The 6222-nt window shown below is 32.5% G+C and overlaps 1 pseudogene; it reads left to right on the top strand.

Moving 5' to 3' along the window:
- Positions 1 to 1353: 1353 nt before the first annotated feature.
- LOC148595862 (U2 spliceosomal RNA) lies at positions 1354 to 1587 on the top strand (annotated as a pseudogene).
- Positions 1588 to 6222: the final 4635 nt, after the last annotated feature.

Below are 6222 nucleotides of genomic sequence, written 5' to 3'. Positions count from 1 at the left end.
GAAACAAATGATTTTTCACTGCCTGCACCTTATGTAGTCATTTATGCCAAGAATCAGCAAAGCACATTAGCATCTGTTTAACATCAAGCACGTAGGTAGACTTTTTGACACAATATATTTAGAATCTTTACAACATTGTATATTGTAAGTGTAAAATGTAACCGATATTGCTAGCTGAATAAGATGTGGTCATGTAACAAAATATCAATCCCTTAATTATTGAATGTCATAAAAACATGCTGTTTTCTCACATTACCCATATATTTATATGGCCAGGTAGTGAAAAAAAAAAAAAAAAAAAAAAAAAAAAAAAAGCTTGAGAGCTACTTCAGGTGAATACTATATAAATGCTGATATTCAAACTTTCACAGTAAAAAAAAAGAGACTTATCTGAACACACATCATTTCTAACCTGAAAATCCCAAGATTTTTCAAATGGCTCAATTATATACCAAGGATAATCTGCATTAGGACTTCAGACTCCAAGTTCCAAACTTGCAATTAAAAGAAATGCTAAAAGCATGCCTGTAAAAAGCCTGACCCTGGAAATACTTAAAATCCTAGGGTTTATTTTTTAATCTTTAATTTCAAAGATCAGTGTTTTTTTTTTTTGTTTTGTTTTGTTTTTTGTGCTATGCACATTCAGAACTGACATGCTACTTGCATGCTGTGGAGCCAGTTTGAGAGCCTCTTGACTTTAGTATTTCTACTTCTTAAACAAGTGTTCTAACCAGTAGGTCACTATACAGTTCACAGATACTGGAACTTTTTTTTCCTTTCTTTTTTTTGCAGACTGATCTCTACCATAATATGACCATTTTTTCAGTCCATTTGAATATACACCTTACACCTAGCTAGCGTTCTACTAACTCTGTCAGGGTACTTGACACCATACATTCTGGTAAATATACAGATATCAGTTAAAAAACTTCCAACACAGGCCTTGTGTACTTTCTGTCTTTTTGCTACTTTGAGTGCTATTTCTCACAAAATATATTTTTAGGAGTAATTCTAATGCCATCCCTTTCATTAGACCTGTCAGGACTGTATGTGATATTCCCCCAGAAGGAAGTGACAAGAGAGGATATTGTCTGTTGCGCAGTGACTACCTTGGTCGATCAGACTTTATCATTAATGGTGTTCAGAGAGTTACAGCTAAAACAGGTGATGTCACTTGACCACCAGTTGATTGTTTAAACAAGCTAAAAGCAGCTCAGGCCAAGACAGGCCCAGACAAGAACTGAGACCCTCTGCTGTCAGATCAATAAAAAACCTTGTTCTTTTATGAGCAATGGCAAAATCATATTTGCTAGGCACACAATGTCCTCATAATGCTAGGCACACAATGTCCTCATCGCTTCTCGGCCTTTTGGCTAAGATCAAGTGTAGCATCTGTTCTTATCAGTTTAATAAAATATTAACTGATATTTTCCTGGTAAATGGTCATATTGCCTGTGAAATACTTGCAGGAAATTAGACAATTTCGGGTGCAAGGAGATTTTAAGTAACAGGTAGATTTCAGACGAACATGTGGTTGACATATGATGGTTGTTTCTTAAGTACAGTCTTGAGATTAACTAACATTTTATAGGCAGAATCCTGTTTTCCTGGTAGCTAGATGTCATAATATAGACATAATATAGACTATCCAAAGGAAAAGTGATCCACACTTTCTGTTAAGGGATACAGACATTAAGGTACAACGGATACAGAGCAAGAAAGGGCTAGTGTAAAAGTTTTCTGTAACACTGTGGTGGCAGAGTTGGACACAACTTTACAAAAAGCTTGTGAGCCATCACCAAAGGGCCAGAAAAGAGTTTTGTTTATGGATAACAGGTTATTTTTTCCAGGCAATACAGTTGTTTTGAGAAAGTTATTCTGCACCACATAAATAGTGAGTATTAGAACCAGAATTTAAATACAAGTTTCTGTCTTCTTCCTCATGCCTAATTTACTAGATTGCATTTATTGTCACCATATATGATTCTACAAAAGTCCTAATTAAAACTAATTGTTCCATTAAAAATTAATGTTTACTCTGAATTCTGCACAGCTTTAGTATTAGAGAGATAAAAACAAGTGTCTGTGCTTAAATCAAATTACACATTTTAACCTTTGAAGTTGAATTGGTGGTTTACTCTAAGGATGTGTCAAATTTACTTTTATGTTGAAAAGAGAATGGTCGAATACCAGTTATTAGGCTTTTAAAATCTATATATAAGGATTCAGTTAATAAGGAGCAGATTTATTATAATAAGAAGTGCCTTATTCATTCCAAGAGTGTTTAATGCAAGCCAATTTTTATAATGTAGGAAATCCCCTGTTCAAATTATATGTGATTATGTATGTCCTTGTGTAGAAAATAGGGAATAAATAATGAGACAGATCAGCCTGCAGCACCTACGTAAATTTAGTAGCAGTGACCAGTTTATTCACTCACAGTGCCAAGGTAATCCTAGGACTGATAAAAGCTTGATCTCCTAAATGTCTACCAAGCAGATGAATTTTTCAGCCATTCAAAACCGTAAGGAAGAACGACTAAACTCTACTCACAAATGTAGAGTTTCAGTTTCTCTTACTATATTATGACAGTTTTTCTAGCCTTTGAGCCTTTGAGACTGTTCTCTCTCTCTCTCTCTCTCTTTTTTTTTTTTTTTTTTTTGAAAATTCACTAATCGTGCAAAGCCTAGTCATTTTCACAGTTTTGGTGTGTTATATGCCTTTGCATGTGAGAGGAAGGGAAGAGTGAACAGGGAACACATACAAAATCATTCATATTCATTTTAAGGAAATCCAGTTATGTCCTCTGGGGAAAAATACTTGAACAGATCTCTACAGGACAGTCTTCAATGGAACTCTACATCCCATTTGATTTTTAACCCCTTAGGTTGCCATATATTTCTGCCGATCTCCAAATTATATGTCAAGGAATAAATAATAGATGTTCTACCACATGGTGAAACATTCTGTATAATTCTTGAGTCATTTTGGTAGCATTTTTTTCCTGCAGATTCTATCTGCCAGTTAGGGTCACACACCAAACTGGAAAACACTATTCCAGTTCAGTATCATCAGTACTCTATTTAGAAGGCTTAAGTGTTTTTTCTGATCTAATTTTAACCTCTGTTTAGATTCTTTAGTAACCCTTTCTGCCACAAAAATTTACTTGGGAAATTTACTTGGCCAATAGAGTTTCTAATTATTTTACTTTGGCTTTAACTGTGTTAAAAAGCATCTTATCTGAACAAGCCAAATTTATTAACTCATCTAGTTCACTTCTGAATGAGTGTCCTGTTCTTATCATTATTGACCGCTTTGCTAGGCTCAGCAGTTAGGCCCAGTCCTAATCCCAGCACAACTCTACCTCAATGGACTCCTTCTCAATGCTGTTCACTGTTGACAACTTTCAAAGCCTACAATCAACCAGTTTTTAATCCAGTTAAAATCTGCTGAATGATCCAAGTTATTATATTATCAATGTAAGTTATTTGAAATATCTGTGGGAGTCACTACTTAGTAGTATTTAAAGCCTTCTAATCTGTGAAAAAAAAATTAAAGGAAGAATATATTTGAAAAGCAACTAAGTTGCTTGGTAAGCAATTAGTTGCACTTAATTTCTATAGTTCAATAGCCCTTCCATTCCCTGTACAATAGTAAGATTCCTGTGCATTCTACTGTGTCAGGCAAGAGTGAGCATAAGAGTAAGCATTTGCTTTTTCTGGACCTAGGTACATGCTGATTACTTTGCAAATATACACATCCTTGCTGATGAACTGCAGCTCTTCTCAACAATAATTAATTTTAATGTATTCTTATTATCTTTGAAACTTCAGTCTCTTTTTCTAGGTTTCTTGAAGGTTTTCTAAGCTTCTGTGGAGGATAAAAAGATTATAGACAGGCTAAACAATCATACATTCCGTATACAAGATGCCTCAAACATGATGACTGAGAGGAATTTTTAGTTATAAATGCAATTCAAAATTTAAGAAAAAATAATCACTGATTTCATTTATCTCAAGTTTTTGTTTTTCCCCATTTTTTGCTTTAGTTTTAGATCTTCAGTTTTACAGCCTTTAAGAATTGTGTTAGGCAGTTCAGCAGAAACTAATCTAATTATCACTTAAGTGAATATAAGTTTTTTAATTGTTTCAAAGAAATTAGAATCTTTTGGGCTATGCTATTATTCACAATATGAAAATACTTTTTTTCTTGGACAATATTATGAGCTACAATTTCCTTTTAGATATAACTAGAAAATGCTAAGATGAATTTAAGATATAACATTTCTACTTTCACAAAAGATAACAGCATCTTCATAACACAGAGAATATTTTCTATGCCATGAGCACATTTATTACCTATAAAGATAAGTCTGCATTCAGAAAATAAGTGAGTGCATTCTTTGAAGTCATCTACAAGTGCTAGCTTTTCAAAGATTTGATTAAAGTAATTCATGGAAATGTGTGGGTCATCACCCTGTTTCAAAATCAATCTTTTACACAATTGATATATTCTAGGCTTCAGAAGTAAACTTCATCTCCAGTTCATTACCTTACAATAGATGTTGTGGTGAAAAACTTAGAAAATTTTCTACAGTCATTTCTTATCAATAGTGTAGCTATCCACTTTTTACAGCATTTATCCTGTGAGTTGTTTCTTACGAGTTGAATCAAAAAGGGTCAGAAAGCAGGTGATCTATGACTGGGAAAAGGTTGCGCTATATATTTAGATAAAAAACCTCAGGTAGCTGAGTTTTTGTTTTCTTTCTGGTTGTCCAATTATTGATTTTTGGCTCCAAAAAAAAGCAAGTTCCTGGAATCAGTATAGCGTTTTTAGTGAGATTATGCTAAAGATGTCTCCCTCTTGGAAGATAGCTTTAGATTAACAAATAAATTCTTTTAGAGTATGTTAATTTATAAGCAGATATGGGACCTGAATTTATATGAATGTCTGATTCCTCAACTTTTCACGGTCTTCTCTAGAGCACTTCTTTTTCTTCATGTAATTTCACTTTCAAATTGAAAGGATCAGAACCACTACTTTTGTGCCCTATAACTCTGGAGGGACCATACAATTCTCTCTTTGTCCTGTTAAAATAAAATATTAGCATCTGCTGACCACAGTTTGAGTTTCTTAAAAAACACAACAGTTGTTAAACAAGAAAACTGGGTCCTTAGCTATTAATAATTGGATAATAACTTCACTTGTAAGAAATACTGGTATACAGCATTGCAGCTTTATTTTTCTGATAAAATCACACCAATCTACTCATCCTAAAGTAGTAACTTTAGGAAAGCTACATGAACAATATTATCTATATTTCTGTGAATATCTGAAAAAATGAACTCTATATGACATGACAGTACTTGTTATATACAGTATAGTTATTCAGCTTTTTTTTCTCCAAACTTTTAAATATCAACTCTGTCTAATAGATCCTTTACCACCTATACAATCCTGAATTTTTAGATGAATTTATAAGAAAATATTATCTTCTAGCATCTTTCACGCCAACTCAACTTCAGTGGTATGCAGTTTTGAGAACAGGATTGTCTAGCCACAGTTTCAAGACAAGAGGAAAAAAAAAGAAAGATATTTTTAATCAAACTTACTTAATCACAGTTTTGAACCAGGTCCTATAGCAAATGATGCTTATTATTAAGAAAAACTAGATTATTAGTGACCTTAAGGGAAGAAAGTTATTACTGAATGAAACGGAAGGCTAGTGACACAATGTTTGACAGAATGATGAAGAACAAAACAATTGACAAACATTTTAGTGATATAAAATATATTTTCTCAAATAAACTTGTACACTTTTTTATGAAATTCCACATTTGCTTTGAAGGATAGGTGCTGGAATTTATATTAGAGCTCTATAAATGGAACTGGAAAAATATTAAGATTATTGGGCCATAGATAATGCTGATATTTTTTATTTGTATTTATTCTGGATGAAATCTTGGGAATGAAATTTTTTTTGGAAATCTTCTGTGAAATATTAAATATACTTATTTTATTTTTGAATTGTTTTATTTTTTATTTTACCTATTTCATAATGTTTAGTAACAATAATCATATATATCACATCTTGTCAAGTTATGTAATACAGTATAAAATGGACAATTGTACATTACTGACATCATAACATGAAATAATAATTAATATATTTTTCAGAATAATAGATACATATGATTTAGCATTAAATAATCATGAAGAATT

This window comes from Tinamus guttatus, unplaced genomic scaffold (genome assembly GCF_059628265.1).
Source record: "Tinamus guttatus ecotype Peru unplaced genomic scaffold, ASM5962826v1 Tinamus_guttatus_pri_ptg000052l, whole genome shotgun sequence".
Lineage (NCBI taxonomy): Eukaryota > Metazoa > Chordata > Aves > Tinamiformes > Tinamidae > Tinamus > Tinamus guttatus.
Note: the sequence above shows the minus strand (reverse complement) of the source record. Positions and strands in the feature narration are given on the sequence as shown.